Source organism: Schistocerca americana, chromosome 2 (assembly GCF_021461395.2).
Source record: "Schistocerca americana isolate TAMUIC-IGC-003095 chromosome 2, iqSchAmer2.1, whole genome shotgun sequence".
NCBI classification, from domain to species: Eukaryota; Metazoa; Arthropoda; class Insecta; order Orthoptera; family Acrididae; genus Schistocerca; species Schistocerca americana.
The window spans coordinates 73,698,859-73,722,778 of NC_060120.1; the positions used below are offsets into that span (position 1 = coordinate 73,698,859).

At 42.6% G+C, this 23,920-nt stretch overlaps 1 non-coding gene across 1 annotated transcript; it reads right to left on the reverse strand.

Moving 5' to 3' along the window:
• Positions 1–23,010: 23,010 nt before the first annotated feature.
• Trnaw-cca lies at positions 23,011–23,085 on the reverse strand. The gene has a single exon. It is a non-coding gene; the product is annotated as a tRNA-Trp (tRNA).
• Positions 23,086–23,920: the final 835 nt, after the last annotated feature.

Consider the following 23,920-nt stretch of genomic DNA (forward strand, 5'->3'; position numbering starts at 1 on the left):
TCACAATTAGAAATGCCCATATGAACAAAAGAAAAAGAATAGAAATCTAAAGAAGATCACGAAAAAAAGAAAAAAAATTATATACGTAATTAGCAATGCCTGTTTGTAGCACGCTTACCAACTTACAGGATAAATTTAGATTTGTTATTACAAATTTAAGGTTTTCATTTGACTCACCCTCGCATATGATCAATAAGGAAAGGATAGACTGTGGTTTGACTTACAATTTCAAATAATCAAAAATTTTTAAGCAGTAGTTCCCAAGCAATCGTTTGAGAACAATTGCACAGCGAAAAACATTCGCATACAAAATCCAGGGTGAACATTAATAAAACCGATAAACTGCAAGGACGGTTGCCTGACTGGAAATGGAGGGAAAAAGGTCCTATGAATGTGTGTCCTGAAATGCATCTTTGCCACGTGCCATGTGTTCCTTGTGTGTTGCAGGTTGTGAGATTGATGCAGCGTATTGTAAGCAGCAGAGAATGGTCCGACCGGAACAAGCCGAGACGGTGTGTATGGCCAAGCAGATGGAATCGGTCGGCAGGCAGCACGACTAAACCAAAACAAGTACCCTCACAAACACTAACCACATCACATAACCTTTCAAGCCCTTTTTGGGCATTTGTGTGATCATGGGCCCTTCCAGACAGACGAACGTGTAGGGAAGCGGCGGACTGTCGAGACACCAGATATGGATGACTGGGTTCTACATCGGTGACGCTATTCGGAGAGAGGCCGGAACGTGCGAAAGAGTGCGGCAGCCCACGGCGCGACGCGTTAGCGTGTGCATTCCATGCCATGGAGGCAACTTTGAACATTTGATGTGGGGTGGATACGATGCAGCTGTGTACTGCGTTGCGGGACGATTTGTCGTTGCGCACACACACCGTCCATGTCCAGACATATATTCATAGGACCTTTTTGCCTCAATTTCCAGTCAGGAACCCACCCCCGCAGTTTCTCGGTTTTATTAATGTTCACCTCCATAGGTGGTGTTTTATTTTTTTATACTACAAGTAAAACATTTGCCGAAAAAATATTTCTGCAAATTTGCTACGTTTAGATAAGTTCTTTCAGCCAGCGCAGCAGATAATGCAACGTTCGGCTTTCTGCCCTCCTTGAATAAAACAGAGATGCAGACACTATTCTTTGCGTAGCACAGTGAATAATAGTGCTACTGAAGCCTTCCCGTCTCCTCTATATCTCTTTTGTTACGCAACCTTCCCTTTTACAATAACCTATGAAACTTTCCCTTAGGATTTCTACCTCTTGCTTAATAATAACAAATGAAATCTTCTCTTTGAAATTAATTCTCTTTCTCAATCTCCACATACAAATTTAAATGCTGCCTATTAAAAGTTATTTTCTGATTATTTCGACGAAACATAGAATGTGTCGTCGTCGTGGCCCTCAGTCGTTACCTGCAATAACCTAAAACTGTTCCTTACCTTTTTTTACTGTTACTGGATCGCCATCTGACAGCTACATCGAACTGCGACATAAATACACTTACTCTATTAAATGCTGATGGGCTGTCATAATAAGTGGCTCTATTTATTACCAAAGTTGATGTTATTCTTTAATAGCAAAGCTGGCGTTATTGTTTAATTAATTTGACTGAAGTTACATAATTCATAGTTAATCTTTTTCTTGACAACAATAAAATTTTGCAAAGTTTTACGTTGATGTTTTTTGAGATGGATTATAATCAGTAATGCAGTATTGCTGGCAAAAATTAATTATATTCTGAAAACGATTCTTCAAATATTTACTGTTGGTAATTAAGTGATTTTACAAACGTTCAAATGGGACTTACTTTTTACAAAAATCTTACAACTAGCATTGCGCAAACATACCTTCAGTAGTCTCGAGTTTCTCAAAAAAAAAATTCAATAATATTAGTTCCTCTTATGATAATAGTTAGCTGATGTCTCTGTACATACGTTTATAATCTCTTGCAAATCATAGCTGGTGGCTGACAGACACACCGCTCCTCTCAACGTCTCGCTTCAGACCTGCCACCGACTCTCTGCACATCTCGCTTACTACTGACTTCCTACGAACGTTAAAGTGCTCTCTCTGCTGCCAACAATGCTTTCCGGTGCAGACAATCCCTGCTACCATTACAAAATGTATCAATGCTCGGTCTTTCCCTCTCTTTTCTTAAAATGTATCCATACGCGGTCTCTCCCGCCCTTTTTTTTAAACTTATATCAATGTGCGGTTTTTCGTGCCAACAATACTTTGGTGCAGACATTCCCTGACCACAATTATTTCCAACATGACATATAAATTATTCCTACTTAATCCTATTAATAAAATATAAACATCTTTCATAAATTGTGGTTTGACACTATAATGACCTCACGACAAATAATTGCGGCAATACTCAACATAGCGTACAAAGCTTCGCAGATGGATTGCTGTAACACGAGCTCAACACGTACATCATTTTTTTTTTCTTTTATTTGTGCCACTTCAGCCAGCCTCAGATTCATACTGATTCACGCGGACACACTTACACCCACGATTCGCATACAATATTTACACGTTACTTACATCACTATGTCCTCCCATGGCTGTCATGAGTTCTTTCTCCAAACACCGATTCAATATGGAACACACAGCATTCACGCCTCCAGACAACTTCCTTGCCGTGCACTGCTAACATCGCGTGGGATATATGAAAGTGATGATACTCGGGCCGGCCGCTGTGGCCAAGCGGTTGTAGGCGCTTCAGTCTGGAACCGCGCGACCGCTACGGCCGCAGGTTCGATTCCTGCCTCGGGCATGGATGTGTGTGATGTCCTTAGGTTAGTTAAGTTTAAGTAGTTCTAAGTTCTAGGGGACTGATGACCTCAGATGTTAAGTTCCATAGTGCTCAGAGCCATTTGGACCACTTGATGATATTCGGTGACCTGCAAACAAAGTACGCTGTGCCACACAAGTCAACTGGCCATAAATACCTAACTTCAACTTAACGTGACGTATATCAGTCTGGCTCTCGTGAACACCATAGCATAAATACTGCATTAATGAAGGTAACTGACGCTCTGAAATATACCATGGGCAACAGTACACACAAGATATTATGAAAAATCTAGATTTCGGTAATGCGTCTGATACTGTCAGTTCTGACGTACTGCTCACAAAATTGCAACAGGTAATTTTCAGAAATTGCGCTGAAGTGGTTTGAAAGCTTTTTAAAAAGACAGACAGTAATTTGTTATCTGTGGGACTGAAGTCTTCCTGGAAGCACGTTTTCTCAGGAGTGCCAAGGCTAACTTCTTTCTTTTGTGTCGGTGATACCTCATCGATCCTGCGCTGTATAAATTTCTGTACCAACAACCCAGAGCTTTACCCCCAAGCAAACTTAGCAACCTATCAGAAGTTATTAAGTTCAGAATTTCGCGTAAAATTGACTCTTCTCGGCGGTATTCGAACAATGAAGAACAATGAAGAACTGGTCTGGGTCGAAAATAATGGCTATGTGCACTCAAAAAGTTTTGGAACATGTTTTCACAGGACGTGATACATAAACTTGTGTCAGTTCACTAATGAGATGTAATTAAAAACGACACGAATAGTGAAAACACTACACCGTTAGAAGTAGCCGTGAATGATAGTGACTGTTAACATGTGCAGCATTCGTCTGTATGACGCTGTCATTGATCTATACGCCCAGTTATGTTGGTTGCAACTAGATAAGTTATATGGCTACCATACATCTACGTCATACTCCGCAGTATGGCGCAAGATACTTCTGATACCATTGATCCTCCCTTCCCCGTTTCACTCGCGAATGGCGCTTAGGAAGAATGATTGTCGGTAAGCCTCTGTACTAGCTCTACTTTACTGTCACAATTGAAAGAAAACAGGCCTAGGACACTATTTTTAACGAATTAACCGGGTTTCAACACTGCTAGGAGTGTCTTTCTCAGAATTTAAATCAAAGAATCGTCTATAACATGGGCACAGAATTATTACTAAAAACGAATGATACAGAGTATAAGTACGGAATCATCGTGAAAGACTGGTGGTACTTATGTCATTTATAAAATAATAAATATGCCAAAAGGGCATTTGTTCAAATGGTTCAAATGGCTCTGAGCACTATGGGGCTTAACTGCTGAGGTCGTCAGTCCCCTAGAACTTAGAATTACTTAAACCTGACTAACCTAAGGACATCACACACATCCATACCCGAGGCAGGCTTCGAACCTGCGACCGTAGCGGTCGCGCGGTTCCATACTGTAGCGCCTAGAACCGCTCGGCCTCCGGCCGTCGGCATTAGTCACAAAGATATTTAAGATAAAGAAAACTGTGACGTTTTGCAGCCTGCACCACGCAAGTGACGAGCAGCCCTTAGTGGCTCGCCTTCACAGTTTTCTTTATCTTAAATATCTTTGTGACTAATGCCCCTTTTGGCGTATGTATTATTTTATAAATTACATATAAGTACTGCCAGTCTTTCACAATGATTCCGTAGTTATACTGTGTATCATACGTTTTTAGTAATAATTCTGTGACCGTGTTATAGACCATTCTTTGCTTTAATTTCTGAGGAAGACACTCCTAGCAATGTTGAAACCCTCTTAATTCGTTAAAAATAGTGACCGAGGGCTATTTTCTTTCAATTGTAACTATTCACGGTCTCTGAACGTGGAGCCATGTACAAAATTTTGCTATTTTATTGTTTTTTCTCGTCCTGGTAATTTCATGGGATATATATGGGAGGAAGTGATATGTTCTCAGACACTTCCGGGAAAGTGCTCCTCGAAAGTTCAATAGTTCTCGTAAATTTCTCCATGACGCAAGACGGCTCTTTTGTCACGTCTGCCACTGGAGGTCGTTGAGCATATCTGTAACACTCTCGCGCTGACTAAACGATTTCATGACAGAACGCGCCACTCTTCAATGGATCTTCTATCTCTTCCATCAGTCCTCCTGGGTAAGGATCCCAGATTGATGTTCAGTACTCAAGACTGTCGAACAAGCGCCTTGCAAGCCATACATACATACATTAATCCTTGTTCCATAGATCATGAATACGACCTTTCGTAATGATGTGGAACGTGTCACTTTAACATAAGTTTTCTTTACACAAATTAATTTATTAATTAATTAATTTTTTCTTTTTTTTACAGTTACTACTTCATATCTAAGAATTCATCTATTGAGTAGAAGGAGTTGTCATTAAGACATTCTTTTAATTTGCTTTTAAATGTTGGTTGGCTATCTGTCAGACTTTTAATACTATTTGGCAAATGACCAAAGATTTTTGTGGCAGCAGAATTCACCCCTTTCTGTGCCAAAGTGAGATTTAATCCAGAATAGTGAATATCAGCCTTTCTTCTAGTGTTGTAGCTATGCACTACGCTCTTATTTTTGAATAGGGATGGGTTATTAATGACAAATTTCATAAGTGAATATATGTATTGCGAAGGTACTGTGAATGTCCCGAGTTCCTTAAATAAATGTCAGCAAGGTGTTCTATTATACTATTCTGATTACACGCTTTTGTGCAGTGAATTACTTTCTCTCTTAATGACGAATTGCCCCAAAATATGATGCCATATGAAAGCAGTGAATGAAAATAGGCATAGTAGGCTAATTTACGGATATGTTTATCACCAAAATTTGCAATAAACCCAATAGCATAAGTAGCTGAACCTAACCGTTTCAGCAGATCATCGATATGTATCGTCGAATTCAATTTCTCATCAATGCACACACCCAGAAATTTTGAGTATTCTACCTTGCCAACAGACTTCCGTTCATAGTCTATATTTATCAATGGCGTTATGCCATTTACTGTACAGAATTGTATAAACTGTGTTTTCTCAAAATTTAGTGAGAGTCCATTTGCAGAGAACCATTTAATAATTTTCTGAAAGACATTATTTGCAATTTCCTCATCGATTGTTGCTTCTTGGGTGTAATTACTATACTTGTATCATCAGCAAAAAGAACTAACTTTGCATCTTCATGAATATAGAGTGGCAAGTCATTAATATATATTAATAACAATAAGGGACCCAAGACTGAACCCTGTGGGAGATCATTCTTGATACATCCCCAGTTAGAGGGCTCTGCTGGTTTTTGTAGACTATCTGTACTGTTAATTTCAGCCTTCTGCGTTCTTCCAGTTAAGGATGAATTAAACCATTTGTGCACTGTCCCACTCATACCACAATACTTAAGCTTATCTAGAAGAAATTCATAATTCACACAATCAGAAGCCTTTGAGAGATCACAAAATATCCCAATGGGTGATGTTCGGTCATTCACTGCATTTAATATTTGATCAGTGAAAGCATATATAGCATTTTCTGTTGAAAAGGCTTTCTGAAAACCAAATTGACATTTTGTTAGTACTTCATTTTTACAAATATGTGATGCTACTCTTGAATACATTGCTTTTTCAAGAATTTTGGATAAAGCTGTCAGAAGTGATATTGGGTGATAGTTGATATCCTCAGATCTATCCCCTTTTTATGCAGTGGTTTAACAATAGCATATTTCAGTCTACCTGAAAAAATTCCCTGTTTCAGTGTGCTACTACATATGTGGCTGAGAATCCTACTTATTTGTTGGGAACAAGCTTTTAGTACTGTGTTGGAAATGCCATCAATTCCACGTGAGCTTTTACTTTTGAGTGAATTTATTATTTTCCTAATTTCAGTAGGATAGGTGGGTTGATTTTCAATATAATCAAATTGCATAGGTACATATCATTCGTGGGTTAATTAAATTTCCTTAAGATTCTTCCTATGAGACTGTCTGGCATGTGCTTTTCCTACTTTTTGATCTACGTGGTCATTTCATTTAAGGTCGCTGTAGGTAGTTACTCCTAGATATTTTGCGGTAGATAGTGTTTACAGCAGTTTGTCATCAATAGCGTACGAGGGTTGGAACTTAAATAGTGGCAACTATCTATTCACAACCGATACAAAAGAGTTAAATGTTTGCACCTGTTGCTGTCCTTCAAAGTAGTCACTAGCGTTGTGTAGAACTCGTTACCAGCGATGTGGAAGGCGTAGTATACCCGTAGCAGAGCCTGTTCTGTTCACGGTGCGAATGGAGCGGTCTACTGCCTGTCCAATCTCTGGAACGGTTATGAAGCGAATGCCACGAAGTGATTCCTTCATCTTCGGAATCAAATCAAAGTCACAAGGATTTCTTAAATCCGGGGAGTATGGTGGATGGTACGGTACTTTCCAGTCCCATAGACCGAACAGAGCAGCCACAGCTTGCGCTGTATGCACCCGCGCATTGTTGTGCAAAATGATGGGTGGGTTGCGCGGAAAGTGTCGCCGCTGCTTTCGCAAAGCTGGTCGTAGGTGATGCTCCAAAAACGAGCAGTAATACTGTGCATTGACGGTCTGCCGTGGAGGAACGTAATGCGTTAGGATAACACCATCGCAGTTGTACACGAAAGTCACCATAACTTTAGACCGCTCCTTGCGCACCATCAACAGAACAGGCTCTGCTAACGGTATACTACGCCTTCCACGTCGCTGGTAACGGGTTCTACACAATGCTGGTGACTACTTTGAAGGTAACAGGTGCAGACATGTAACTCTTTTGCATCGGTTGTGAATAAATAGTTGCCACTAAAATTATTGGATGTGAGGTCCGTCAATTATGCAAAACACAGTTTTTCTCAGTACACAAACATGTTTCGGCACCACTGTTCCATCATCAGTGGGTTTTCGTTTTTATTTATTCTGCAATGTGAACATTTTTGTTAAATGAACATAAAATTATGTGGATTTTAGTACCTGTAGTAATTAACATACAAGTGATTCAGAAAATTCATGAACACCAAATGTAAAGGTATTTACAAAAACAAACGATCTGTTGTTTGAACTAAAAATGCACATAATTTTATAATCATTTAACAAAAATGTTTACATTGCAGAATAAATGGTGCCGAAACATGTCTGGGTACTGAAAAAAACGGTGTTTTGCATAACTGGCGGACCTCACATCCAACAATTTTAATTGCAAACACGGCCAATACAAGGAGATGCAAATTAATGATGGATAGTTGCCACTATTTAAGTTCCAACCCTCGTAGTTGTAAGTAGTGGCTTTCTTTTCCTAGGTATGAGCAATATGTTACATTCATTTACGTTCAGTTTCAACTGTCAGAGCCTGCAGGTCGTCCTGCTATTCGATAGTCTTCCGGCGTTGTGTCTTTCTCATAGACAACCGCACCATCTGCGAACAATCTTAAAAAGCTTCCGACACATTCTACTAGATCAGTTAGATATACTCTCAACAGAAGCGGTACTATCACACTTCCTTGGGATATTCTGGAAATTATCTTCACATCTGTCGATATTGTTCAGTTAAGAGCGACATGTTGAGTTCTACCTGTAAGGAAGTCTTGAACCCAGTATCAAATCTGGTCCGATATTCGGGAAGCTCGTATTTTTTTCAAGTGAACTAGAATAAAACAAGTTCCATAATTCAACAACAGACTTAAGTCAACGATATAGGCCTATATTATGTGCGTACTTCCTACGATCCTTTTTGAAAGCGGGAATTACCTGCGCTTTTTCCTGTCGCTACTTACCCTTCGTTGTTCCAGCCATCTTCGATAAACTGCCGTTAGAAGGGAAGCATGCTCTTTCGCTTAATCTTTGTAGAATGGTACAGGTATCTTATATCGTCCTGATGCCTTTCCACTACTAAGCCATTTCGGCGTCCGTACGATGATTGATAAAAGGTACCGTGTTACAGTCTTTCGTGATGAAGCAATTTCGAAAGACTGAATTCAATGTTTCGGCCTTCTCACTGGTATCTTCCGTTTCATTGCACCGAATAAATAGAGGATTTCGAACCGCATAATGATTGTACGTGAGACGAAAGGTAAGTGTAATAAACTCCTGTTATGTCATTTGAAACGATGAAAACTGAAGTATTCGTAAATGGACATTTTTATCGTCAGTCTTCTGACTGGTTTGATGCGGCCCGTCACGAATTCCTTTCCTGCGCCAACCGTTCCATCTTAGAGCAGCACTTGCTACATACGTTCTCAAATATTTGATGAATGTCTTCCAATATCTGCAGCTTTTGCACTCCATAGCTCCCTCTAGTACCGTGGAAGTTATTCCCTGATGTCTGAACAGATGGCCTATCATTCTGCCCCTTCTTCTTGTCAGTGTTTTCCATATTTTTCCTTTCCTCGCCGATTTCGCGGAGAACCTCCTCATTCCTTACCATATCAATCCACTTAATTCCTGACATTATTTAGTAGCATTACATCTCAAATTCTTCTATTCTCTTTTGTTCCAGTTTCTCCGCAGTCCATGCCTCACTTCCATACAATGCCGTGCCCCAAACGCACTTTCTCACAAATTTCTTCCTAAAATTAAGGCGTGTGTTTGATACTTTTAGACCTCTCTTGGCTAGCAATGCCTTTTTGCTAGTGCTAGTCCGCTTTTGAAGTCTTCCTTCCTCCGTCCGTCAAGGGCTATTTTGCTACCTCGATAGCAGAATTTCTTAACACCATCTACTTCGTGATCCCCAATTCTGATATTTTCTCGCTGTTCTCATTAATTTCGTCTTTCTTAGTTTTACTCACACTGCATGTTCTGTACTTCATAGACTGTTCATTCTATTCAACAGATCCTGTATTTTTTATTCACTTTCGCTGAGGAAAGCAAGGTCATCAGCGAATTTCACCTTGAATTTTAATGCCACTCTTGAACCTTGCTTTTATTATTGGAAAAGGATAAAAAAATTAGCAGATATACTAACAGTTTTAGTGATCCATGATTTGTACACGCCATTCTCACAAATAATTTGCCTCGTTTTATTATGTTTTGAAACACTCATGTATACAGAGACTTACATTACAACATGGACACCGCAAGGACATTTGTTTTCGGCGCCTTTTCTCTTCTAGCTCTTACGGACGGACGAAACATACAAGGCGCTGTTTTGGAATACAGATAGGGCTGAATTCGGTCACTACAACGTACGACAATGTAGAGACCCTTCCTTTGTTGTCTACATGGTTAACGACAAAGCGAAGTAAGCGCATTGCAGTTACACCAGCGAAGTTTTAAGCGCTGCACTAACAACAGTCGGACGCCATTCGCCTGAAGTTGAGCGAGTCCTACTCGGTTCCCGTCGCGAAAGTGTTAAACATACGTTCACGTGATTTGTATTTATTATCGCACTTATCATGAAAGAATATATTTTTATCTGCACTATCGTAATTTTTAAAAGTAGTGTTTCAGTGGAACATGCAGGAAACCTGGTCAGATATAAGAGAGAGCCTCACGGTCCTAACCTTGCCAGGTCAAATAGGTCAATAGCATTAGGTTGGTGCATAAGTTTGTTGCGCTTTTGTTTTGCGTATTGGTATTCAGGCTGCTCTCGGTTTACTTGTTGTTGTTGTTGTCTTCGGTCTACAGATTGGTTTGATGCAGCGGTCTGTACTACTCTATTCTACGCCAGCGTCATCATCTCTGAATAACTACTGGAACTTACACCATTCTGAATCTGTTCACTGTATTCATCTCTTGGTCTCTCTCTACGATTATTACCCACGAAACGTCCCTTCAACACTAAATTGGTGATCCCTTGATGTCTCAGAATGTGTACTATCAACAAATCTTAAAGTTCGTCTCCCTCTGCATACTCTTTCCATCTTAAGCTTTCCTTATTTGCTTAGGACTTAGCTCTTTATATTCCTACAGTTGAATCCCTCTACTCCAAAGGTCTTTTCAGTTTTTCTGTACGTGGTATCCTTCTTTCCCCTAGTGAAATATGTTTCTAAATTCTTACATTTGTCCCATAGTCACTCCTGTTTAGCCATTTTGCACTTCCTGTCAATATTTTTTAAACGTTTATATTCCCTTTCACTTGCTTCATTTGCAGCATTTTTGTATTTTCTCCTGTCTTCAATTCAATGCAATATCTCCTGTGTTATCCAAGGATTTCTACTCTAACTGACAGACTGACAGAACACACTATACAGGGTGGTCCATTGATAGTGACTGGGCCAAATATCTCATGAAATAAGCATCAAACGAAAAAACTACAAAGAACGAAACTCGTGTAGCTTGAAGGGGGAAAACAGATGGCGCTATGGTTGGCCCGCTAGATGGCGCTGCCGTAGGTCAAACGGATATCAACTGCGTTTTTTAAAGTAGGAACCCCCATTTTTATTACATATTCGTGTAGTACGTAAAGAAATATGAATGTTTTAGTTGAACCACTTTCTTCGCTTCGTGATAGATGGCTCTGTAATAGTCAGAAACATATGGCTCACAATTTTAGACTAACAGTTGCTAACAGGTAGGTTTTTTAAATTAAAATACAGAACGTAGGTACGTTTGAACATTATATTTCGGGTGTTCCAATGTGATACATGTACCTTTGTGAACGTATAATTTCTGAGAACGCATGCTGTTACAGCGTCATTACCTGTAAATACCACATTAATGCAATAAATGCTAAAAATTATGTCCGTCAACCTCAATGCAATTGGCAATACGTGTAACGACATTCCTCTCACCAGCCAGTAGTTCGCATTCCGTAATGTTCGCACATGCAATGACAATGCACTGACACATGTTGTCAGGCGTTGTCGGTGGATCACGATAGCAAATATCCTTCAACTTGCCCCACAGAAAGAAATCCGGGGACGTCAGATCCGGTGAACGTGCGGGCCATGGTATGGTGCTTCGACGACCATTACACCTGTCATGAAGTATGCTATTCAGTACCACTTCAACCGCACGCGAGCTAGGAGCCGGACATCCATCATGTTGGAAGTACATCGCCATTCTGTCAGGCAGTGAAACATCTTGTAGTAATATCGGTAGAACATTACGTAGGAAATCAGCATACATTACACCGCCATCGATAAAATGGGGACCAATTATCCTTCCTCCCATAATGCCGCACCATACATTAACCCGCCAAGGTCGCTGATGTTCCACTTGTCGCAGCCATCGTGGATTTTCCGTTGCCCAACAGTTCATATTATGCCGGTTTACGTTACCGCTGTTGGTGAATGACGCTTCGTCGCTAAACAGAACGCGTGCAAAAAATCTGTCATCGTGCCGTAATTTCTCTTGTGCCCAGTGGCAGAACTGTACACGACGTTCAAAGTCGTCGCCATGCAATTCCTGGTGCATAGAAATATGGTACGGGTGCAATCGATGTCGATGTAACATTCTCAACACGGACGTTTTCGAGATTCCCGATTCTCGTGCAATTTGTCTGCTACTGATGTGCGGATTAGCCGCGACAGCAGCTAGAAGGTGCGGACGCTTGGATGATGTCGTCCAGGATACCGAGCAGCATACATAGCACACGCCCGTTGGGCATTTTGATCACAATAGACATACATCAACACGATATCGACCTTCTCCGCAATTCGTTAACTGCCCATTTTAATACGGGTAATGTATCACGAAGCAAATACCATCCGCACTGGTGGAATGTTACGTGATACCGCGTACTTCTACGTTTGTGACTATTACAGCGCTATCTGTCACAAAGCTAAAAAAGTGGTGCAACTAAAACATTCATATTTCTTTAAGTACTACACGAATATGTAATAAAAAATGGGAGTTCCTATTTTTAAAAAAACGCAGTCGATATCCGTTTCACCTATGTCAGCGCCATCTAGAGGGCCAACCGTAGCGCCATCTGGTTTGCCCCTTCAAGCTAGACGAGTTTCGTTCTTTGTAGTTTTTTCGTTTGATGCTTATTTCGTGAGATATTTGGCCCGGTCACTATCAATGGACCACCCTGTATAGGAGTTGGGTTGGGAAGTTATTCCGCACCCACCTTATCCATCTGATCTTACACCTCAGATTTTCAACTTTTCCGCTCTCTATCGAATAACTTTCAAGGAACTTCTGGATGAAAATGCACTCAGAACATGGCTCGACGTGTTCTTCGCCTCAAAACAACGTGATTTATGCAGCCGCGGAATCTAAAATTTACCCCAGCATTGGCTGCCTGTTGTAACTGGTTAAGGAGACTATATTATTGATGACGAAAGTCTCTGTTATCTGTATCTCTTGTGTTTATCGAACGTTTTGAGAAACGCTACCAACTTATGCACCAACCAAATAAAATTAAAAAAAAGATGTTTTAAGACAGAATTAACGTAGGAGGGACCGTTTATATTACACGATAAAGTAAGAGTGTATCAAGGTATCTGTGGTTCTGCTCCCGTAGCGTAGACGACTGTGGATAAGATAACGAACGCAACGGTTATATCGCTTACCAGTGTTCATCGAGGCTCCGAGCTTTGAAAATTTCCCTGGAAAGTTCTGACGACCAAGATTGGAAGTAACTGTTTCTCGAAAGCGTCTTGTGTACATGCTGTGGGAACAACTTTTTAGCTACGTAGTTTGCGTGAGCCAGTACTGATGACATGTAATTGATGTAATATGAAAAGATTATGGGTCCTAAATACAGAAAAGAGCGAGATGGTACCGTGGTAAGACACTGAGCTCGTTTTCTGAAGGATTAAGGAGGCTCAAATCCCCGTCCAGACGTTCAAATTTGTTTTCTGAGTTTTCTCTTAATCTTTCGTGACAAACTCCGGGATGGTTCCTTTGAGAACGGTGCTACTGACTTCCTTCTCTATCCCTCCTCAATCCGAACTGGTGCTCGGAGTCTGACATTTCATAGACGGGTCGTTTAACACTAACCTTGCTTCTGCCCTTTTTATCGAAACGGACTACCTGTTCGCATTGCGAATTTGTAGTTCCACACATTACGTATTTTTAACGAGACGTCAGGCACGAACAAACCGTTGAACTGCACTCTGGAAATTGTTTAGGATGAAAGACAAGTAATGCCATCGCCGCCACACTGAGGCATAGAGGCGGGCTCACAAGCGGTGGCCGTCCACAGCTCTACATCTACATCTACGTTGTTCGACTTGGAGAGCGGGAAGAACAATTGATCGTATGCCTCTGTGCGTGCTGTAATTTTTCTAATCTTGTCCTCACGATCCCTATGTGAGCGATCCGTAGGTAGTTTTAGTGTATTCCTAGTGTCATCGTTTGAAGCCGGTTCTTGAAAATTTGTTAGTAAACTTTTTCGGCATAGTTTACGTCCATCTTCAAGAGTCTGTCAGTTCGTTTTCTTCAGTGTCTCTGTGGCCCTCTTCCACTAATCATACAAACCTGGAACAATTCGTCCTGCCTTTCTCTGTATACGTTCAGTATCCGCCGTTCGTCATATTTGGTGCGGTTCCCACACACTTGACCAATATTCTAGAACTTGCCGCATGAATGATTTGATGTGTTGTTTTGTTTCGCGTCCTCTTCGCATCATTTGAGAAGACACTGTGGCGGCGTAACCTAGGAGTATTGTGTGTGTGTGTGTGTGTGTGTGTGTGTGTGTGTGTAGTGTAGGGTCATGATGATGTTTAGTTTGGGGAGCGCTCAACTGCGTCGTCATCAGCGCCCATAAAAAGTCCCAATTTTTACGCAGTCAAATTTTTAACTCAGTCCAATCTAGCAACTGTCACGGATGATGATGATGATGATGATGATGACAAAAACACCCAGTCCCCGGGCAGAGAAAATCCCCAACCCGGGGTGGGGTCTGCTGACGATAGCAGAACCTACCGCCTAAGCAATTCAAGAGTGTGCTCTTGTCTGACGTCTCGTTAAGGAAAAGAGCGCGCGTTTTCCTCGTTCAGTCGTTGTTTTATTTCCAAAGGTTTGCGATCGTCAACGTTGTTTTCGCACTATGCCTTGGTTTTCATTTGCTATTGTGGCTTTATTTGTACTCTCTTGATGATTCTTAGTATTCGCATTTTGGATTAGTTCGTTTGTCCTATCGAACTGGAGTACCGTTTTCGCTGGACACCTGGTCCTTACAACCGATACGTGGCACTCTGACACAGGGTACTGTGGTACTAAACACACTGTAGAATTGAATTTGTGGTTTCGACTATCGGACCGAATACTGAAGTCATCGGTCCCTACGCTTACGCACTACTTAATCTAACTTAAACTAACTTACGCTGAGGACAACACACACGCCCATGCCAGAGAGAGGTCTCGAACCTCCGATGGGGGGAGCCGCGCGAACCGTGACAAGGCGCCTGAGACCGCACGGCTTCCCAGCGCGGAACACATTGAAGGAGTTAACACTATCGAAGGCTTTGCAGATATCTAAGAAGCCTATGATAGTCATCGCTTGTCTCTCTCTGTCCAGTTTCAGGCTGTCTGTTACTTTTATTATTTTACTAGATCCCTAGTTAGGGTGTTTGCAGAAATTTGATTGGCATTTATTCTGTAGGTTATTCGTTAGGTAGTCGATGAGCTTGCACTGCACTATCTATTCCATGGCCTTACGCAGGATGTTCAGAAACTCTCATTACAAACTTCTAGGACTTGTAGAAGGGACTCAGTAGACAATATTTTGTACTGGAAGTCATATCTGGGAAACTATTGTTTATTTGTTACAGCCGTTTTAAAATACACTCCCGGAAATTGAAATAAGAACACCGTGAATTCATTGTTCCAGGGAGGGGAAACTTTGTTGACACATTCCTGGGGTCAGATACATCACATGATCACACTGACAGAACCACAGGCACATAGACACAGGCAACAGAGCATGCACAATGTCGGCACTAGTACAGTGTATATCCACCTTTCGCAGCAATGCAGGCTGCTATTCTCCCATGGAGACGATCGTAGAGATGCTGGATGTAGTCCTGTGGAACGGCTTGCCATGCCATTTCCACCTGGCGCCTCAGTTGGACCAGCGTTCGTGCTGGACGAGCAGACCGCGTGAGACGACGCATCATCCAGTCCCAAACATGCTCAATGGGGGACAGATCCGGAGATCTTGCTGGCCAGGGTAGTTGACTTACACCTTCTAGAGCACGTTGGGTGGCACGGGATACATGCGGACGTGCATTGTCCTGTTGGAACAGCAAGTTCCCTTGCCGGTCTAGGAATGGTAGAACGATGGGTTCGATGACGGTTTGGATGTACCGTGCACTATTCAGTGTCCCCTCGACGATCACCAGTGGTGTACGGCCAGTGTAGGAGATCGCTCCCCACACCATGATGCCGGGTGTTGGCCCTGTGTGCCTCGGTCGTATGCAGTCCTGATTGTGGCGCTCACCTGCACGGCGCCAAACACGCATACGACCATCATTGGCACCAAGGCAGCAGCGACTCTCATCGCTGAAGACGACACGTCTCCATTCGTCCCTCCATTCACGCCTGTCGCGACACCGCTGGAGGCGGGCTGCACGATGTTGGGGCGTGAGCGGAAGACGGCCTAACGGTGTGCGGGACCGTAGCCCAGCTTCATGGAGACGGTTGCGAATGGTCCTCGCCGATACCCCAGGAGCAACAGTGTCCCTAATTTGCTGGGAAGTGGCGGTGCGGTCCCCTACGGCACTGCGTAAGATCCTACGGTCTTGGCGTGCATCCGTGCGTCGCTGCGGTCCGGTCCCAGGTCGACGGGCACGTGCACCTTCCGCCGACCACTGGCGACAACATCGATGTACTGTGGAGACCTCACGCCCCACGTGTTGAGCAATTCGGCGGTACGTCCACCCGGCCTCCCGCATGCCCACTATACGCCCTCGCTCAAAGTCCGTCAACTGCACATACGGTTCACGTCCACGCTGTCGCGGCATGCTACCAGTGTTAAAGACTGCGATGGAGCTCCGTATGCCACGGCAAACTGGCTGACACTGACGGCGGCGGTGCACAAATGCTGCGCAGCTAGCGCCATTCGACCGCCAACACCGCGGTTCCTGGTGTGTCCGCTGTGCCGTGCGTGTGGTCATTGCTTGTACAGCCCTCTCGCAGTGTCCGGAGCAAGTATGGTGGGTCTGACACACCGGTGTCAATGTGTTCTTTTTTCCATTTCCAGGAGTGTATGTTTTCTGGGTACGTATACAACAGGGTAGTCATAAAAAGGGGGGCTGACGTCGGATTGACTGATGTCATTTGACACCTGTCCTACTCATCTGACTGGGTGTTGTGTGCTGTCCTTAGGTTAGTTAGGTTTAAGCAGTTCTGAGTTCTAGGGGACTGATGACCATAGATGTTAAGTCCCATAGTGCTCAGAGCCATTTTTTTACTCATTTGACGACTGTCCCACCTCTTTGACACGGTTCGAGCCTCATTCACGTTTTGAGAGCAACGTGGTTGAGTACACATTTGCAGAATACACAGACATGAACCTTCCGTAAGGAGAAGCTCACGGTAATGGATGAGCTGCTTGTCGCCTTTATAAAGATCGTTATCCACAACGCATCACTCCATAGCTTCGAGAAAGGGGAACCTCCGCCGTCAGCAGGCGCGACAGTGGTGCTTCAAGAAGATGGCGAACACCCGAAGTGGAAGAGGCCCTACTGCATCACCTGGAAGAGGACCCATCAACGAGTACGCGAGCGGTTTCTGTGGTTATTAATATGTGGAACTGTAAAACAACTCGACGTGTTGAGTCAGGCCTAATAAATTACTTGTAAAAGTGGTAGCATTACCAACATGTTTTTAAATGGTCGTAGCACGGAAACGATTCGTTTCTGGAAACGGGTTCCAACTCAAAATATTATCTACTCACTCCCCTCTACGAGTGCTAGAAGTTTGTAATGGCAATTTTCGAATACCCACTACGCTGCTCTAAAATTACAAATAAGGCAGTAATAAGAGGGTGTTAAGCCACAGTGCTTTTTAGGCACTGTGGAGTACTGGTAACCTCGCTGAGATTGTCGGCTCAAGTACCCGTCAGATATCGACATTCATATACCCCGTGGTCTACGTAACGTTCAAAGCAAAGGGGATGTTTCCTTTGGAGAGCACTGGGACGATTTCGTTCCCACACTTTCCCAAATTCGAGCTTGTGCGTCACCTCGTAACGGCTTTGTTGTCGGCGAGTCATTGAACATTAAGTTTCAAATATTTCTTCGTTCGTTGTGTAGTAGTTTAACCAAGATACTAGGTTCAGACCGCCGAGGAAGAGCTTGCAGAAATGAAGAAATGAAAGATAGGTGTTACACTGACCATCTGTGGATTATTACTAACTTGATGACTGACACTGAAATGCCCTCCGCTCAAGCACACTCTAATATAAGACGTGCGATTAGTTTTTGAGAGCACTGTCAGTAAGGAGCTTAAGAAAACTTCCGGAGCTATAATCATTTATCCCCTTATATTAATGGGTGACTTAATTTTTGGCTGCAGGTTCATAAAATAAACAGTAGCAATAGGTTAAGATGCTTCAGATTTTAGTTTCATATTCCAAGACGAAGCAAGCGTATCCATAGGACGGCTGGTCTTCACCATCAGCCAATTGCAGAGGGCACCAGCAATGGAGGGTGAAACTTTGACAATGCCAGCCACTCGTGTTGGCGAAACGTCAGGAAAATCATCAGACGAACATCGGCCGTATGACCCGAGACAGAAGCCAATAGGGAGTTTCTCAACAAGTGGCCACGAAAGCCTTAACAATTTTGTGAAACGGAAAATGTTCTTAGGCCAAATTTCACGTTTGTGTGGAGAATCAGAAGCACAATTTTTGTACGTAACTTGTATCCAAAAAGCTAAAAGTGTTTCTTTATCACAGAATGACGCTGCACACCTCATCACTGCAAAAAATGAGACAAATCAGAGAAGAAATAATTCATTAAGAACGTTCTAAGTGCCACTCCATGAACTTGTATCCAAAAAGCTAAAAGTGTTTCTTTATCACAGAATGACGCTGCACACCTCATCACTGCAAAAAATGAGACAAATCAGAGAAGAAATAATTCATTAAGAACGTTCTAAGTGCCACTCCATGAAACTAGTTCAAATTGCCATTAATAAAATGGTTCAAATGGCTCTAAGCACTATGGGACTTAACATCTGGGCTCATCAGTCCCCTAGACTTAGAACTATTTAAATCTAACTAACCTAAGGACATGACACACATCCATGCCCGAGGCAGGATTCGAACCTACGACCGCAGCAGCGCGGTTCCGGACTGAAGCGCCTAGAGCCGCTCAGCCACAGTGGCCGGCTTGCCATTAATACAGAAGCACTACGTTTCATAGGTGAAATACAAGTACGGAAATACAGCAGTAATATTTGAATTAGAGGAACTGTAGCCAATAATATTTCTCATTTCTTTTAAATTTTTTGCACGAGATTAATAAAAATAAATTTATTAGGATCAGGCGTCGCAAAGTTTACTGTTACACTCCCTGCGCTGTTGAAGAAATGGCAACATACTCAGAGTGTCTTTGTTTTGTTTGTGATAAAAATTATTGGTCTTTACATGAAGTACGGAAAGGCACACATTTGCTATGATCTTTCTTCTTCTGAATGCTCAGACATTTTTTTGCATTTATCTGTTTGAGTGTAAGAAATTTTAAATGCTATTTCAGATGGCGCAAAGACCGCTCACCTTCTTGTAATTGATGTTTGAAAGATTTTCTCCGCGATTCGAATGCCGAAACAAGAACAGGTACATGAAAAATTGTACCTAGGACAAAATAGCAGTGAAAATGCGTGTTTTGGTTTAAAAAAAGCCCTCAGAGCGTTTACCATTTCCACCCTTCAATTTAGGAACATTTCGTTCCTCAAAAAATGCTTTATTTGAATCTACGTCTTGTTACAGACAGTAGGTTCATAAATGGTTTTCACCCATAATCACAGCTTTAGTGTTTTTCCTTTGCGGTCCTAAAGGAAGCGTACTTACCATATAATTAAGTCCATTAGCAAATTCCTGCATTTTCTCATTCGTGTGTAGGAATGAGACGGGAGATGAAACTTCCTTGCAGATGAAAACTGTGCGCCCGACCGAGACTCGAAGTCGGGACCTTTGCCTTTTGTGGGCAAGTGCTCTACCATCTGAGCTACCCAAGCATGACTCACGCCCCGTCCTCACAGCTTTACTTCTGCCAGTACCAAGTCTCCTACCTTCCAAACTTTACAGAAGCTCTCCTGCGAACCTGCAGAACTAACACTCCTGAAAGAAAGGATATTGCGGAGACATTGCTTAGCCACGGCCTGGGGGATGTTTCCAGAGTGAGATTTTCACTCTGCAGTGAAGTGTGCGCTGATATGAGTCGTGCTTGGGTAGCTCAGATGGTAGAGCACTTGCCCGCGAAAGCCAAAGGTCCAGAGTTCGAGTCTCGGTCTGGCATAGAGTTTTAATCTGCCAGGAAGTTTCATATCCGCGCACACTCCGCTGCAGAGTGAAAATCTCATTCTGGAGACGGGAGATATCTGTCAAGCAGTAACTTGTGCCTCGGAGAGAAAATGAGCCGAGCTGAGTCGTCTGAAGTATCTGTAGGTAGATCTATTTTTTAGGTTATGTTGCTAGATCTATAATCCTTTGTATGCTGAGTTGATGATGGATCCCAGTCTAGCGACTTCGCTGATCGAAGGAGTGACACACACACACACACACACACACACACACACACACACACACACACACACACACACAGACCTGAGCGCGCGTGCTAACGGGATGCCGAATTCCTTTCTGTCTAATAACCGTAAACACACTGCGGTAGTTTAGACTATGATGTCCTTGCGAATCCTGCTGTCTAGGCGCCAGAACCGATAGGCATGCGATGGTTCGCTTTTGAAAGTAAATCCCAGGCATATCGTAGCATCCGAATTTACGTTGAAAAGACTGATATAGCCAGTGACTATTTTTTTATTACAGGACCTCTACATTTATATGCCTCATATTAGGAAGTATACGTTAAATCCTCCAGAGCTTAAAGATTCGACAGTGCTGCTAACAGTCTTCGCGAAGAACACAAAACAGTTTCCCAGTAATAAAATTTCCGTTGAACGTTTCATCCTGCATTTAGCAGACGTGCTGCCCTGCACGTTTCCTGTTTTCAAGGTGGATGGCACCGTATCCGAACTGTCTAGACTATTAATGATGCGGCTACTTCAGACCGATTGCTTTCCTGTCGGGATAAAATGACAGTCGTTACGGCCTTCATTAAAAACAGCTTCAAAATCTTTAGGAACTTCCAAAGAACCTCAGATAACCTCATTCAAACCTCAGGGCACGATAATATTCGGAGACGACCACTATTCCCGGAAAGGGCGTACCCAGAGGGGGGAGGAAAACTCAATACACACTCACATCTTCGTTCTCCGCGCCCCCTTCCTTCACCTCCCCTCCCCCCTCTCCTGTCACCCCCGCCCCCCACCCTATCTTTCCCGTAGCTGAGATCATGAGTAAGAAGTCGGCACATGTAGTTTACTATCTCTCATGTTCACTTTGAGCAGATCTTCACTTTGTATCCTAACTGTCCATAATTAACTATGCTGTTGCTTCTTAACTTCGTACCTCGTTTTGTTGTTCTGCTTGCTGTTGCGGTGTGCTGTTTCTGCCTTTCAGTTATGGTTTGACTGGGTTATGGTGTTTCTGATGTACCGTAATTTGTACTCACTCTTTCTCGACGTTTCAATTTTGATGAAGAATGCTTGATAACTGTATGCCTTCAAAATTCAGCGGTAGCTTATTGTTAGTACCGCTAGTTGATTCCACAATAGTATTACTGGTCACCTTGGCAGCAGTACGGTGAAACAATTTAAGGGCGCAATACATGCACCGACCGACCGAACAACATATCGGACGCGTCTAGGCGTTTGTGCCAACAGATCGACCGATTTTTCTTGTCTGTCGGTTGTTTGGGCATGATCCCCTCCTCCACTTCACCCGACAAACTATGCCATGTCAATGCGCGCGGGAATAAATGTTGTTCAAACACGTAAAGGACGAAACGGACGCAACTTCGATATTACAGTTTCTGGAGAAGTTTATTGCCTGTAGATTTTTGAGACACACTTGGTGCGAGAAGTATAGCAATATCGATACAGTAAAGAAAGTATTTCTTACATGTTTGAACGAAGCCATAATTTTTGAATGGCACACAGAGAAAAATGAAACATGCATATTTTATGAATAAAAATTCTTCGATTGTCTGTACTTCAGTTTTTATTTTTTATTTCCGACACTTTACGGAAATTAAATCTAGAAATCGCTATACAGACAGATTAAATTTTAGATCTCATTTCGAATACGTGTCGAAAATATAACTTAAAAACCGAAATACATGCAGTGTACTGATTTTTATTCAAAAACTATACTTCCTTCATTGTTAGATGTGTCAAAAATGTGGCTGATCGCCACGCCTTCTGCCATGAAGAGCCAAGTGAAGGTCTTTTTTACGGTTCTAGCAGTTGCTAAATTACTCAGCTCTCAGATACCCTTTGTTGTATTTATTAATAATATGGGCAATCACTATTTGTAGTCCTTCTTACAAGAGACGCGTTTTTTAAACTTACTGTGGGTATCATATATAAACAAATAAATTCATAAATTTTATGTGAACGCGATTTGTTTTACTTGGTTTGCTTTATCTAGGTTTATTTCCTCATGCAATTGTAAATCACCTTCCATGTTTCAGGAATCATTTTAGAAACTAATTGTGGGATGCAATTCCATTGAATTATAGCTCCTCGTAACTAGTGGTATTGTCTAGAAACAACAATGTAGCTTGCAGAGTCTCTCAAGACCGTATTCTTTTTCGTCAAATATGTTGTGATAACGCTCAGCAGATCTGAAAAGCATGTTTTTGTTTCTTCCAGCTCCACAAGTAACATAGCGTGGATGAATTTCTCCCTTTGTAGTAGCCATTTCTTCAAAAACAGCGTTGTCTCGACTTTCTTCGGCCTTGTTAGCTATAAAATAAACAAGGCAAATCCCAGTTTTTGTGTCCGCGTAATACCATGTGGAATCTCGTAGAACAGTACCTCAATGAACGTAAGATAAACCAATCGCAACCAGCGATAGGAAAAGGGCGGCGCTGTAATCGCTGACTGAAGTCGCTAGCAATGTATATAGGCTGCCACTAAACATGTCGGTCGGCCGATAAACTGGTGCTTATGTAGAATGAGATTTTCACTCTGCAGCTGAGTGTGCGCTGATATGAAACTTCCTGGCAGATTAAAACTGTGTGTCGGACCGAGACTCGAACTCGGGACCTTTGCCTTTGGCGGGCAAGTGCTCTACCAACTGAGCTACCCAAGCACGACCCAGACCCCGTCCTCACAGCCTTAGTTCTGCCAGTATCTCGTCTCCTACCTTGCTTATGTTGGATCCTTTAGACACGCACTCGCCACTATCAGCTTTCAGAGCGGCGGAAAAATCAGGAATAGTCACCGCTGGACTGCCTTTGACTGCAGGTATTGCTAACCAGTATATGGAAAACTTTGAGGAAGCAGCACTTGAAATCGCGCACATTCTACAGAGATTCAGACGACACATTCGTAATGGGGCAGCATGATAAAGAAAACCTACAAGAATTGCTGTGCCACTTAACAGCATACACAATCTGAGGTTCACCACCGAAATGCAAGAAAACGGTGCCTAACGTTCCCTAGACGTTGTGATAAACCAGAACTCTGAAGATACACGTGGACATTCCGTCTACAGGAAGAAGACACAGACCTGTACCTAACCGCCAGTAGCTGTCACCATGCAGTGCTCGCTACCTTGGTATACACAGCACGAGCCATATGGCATAAGGTAAGTCTACCTACAGAGCTGCAGCATCCACGCGAAAAGCCATATGGGACAAGGGAAGTCTACCTACAGCTACAGCATTTACGCGAAACCTTTAACAAGAATGGCTACTCGAAGACACCAAAAAGAAGCGCTACCCAGCCGAGCAAGGAGAAGAAGAAAAGAAACAACGCAGAAGAAGAAACCAAGCGGCTGGCGTTCGTTCCGTACGCAGAGCTACCCACAAACAAGACTGCCAGGGTAATGGAGAACCACAACATTAATATTTGCTGTTCAGCGGTTAAAATAAAGGTCGTTTTAGTCAAAGACGTCCTAGGGCTACGGACACCTGGACTTTAGA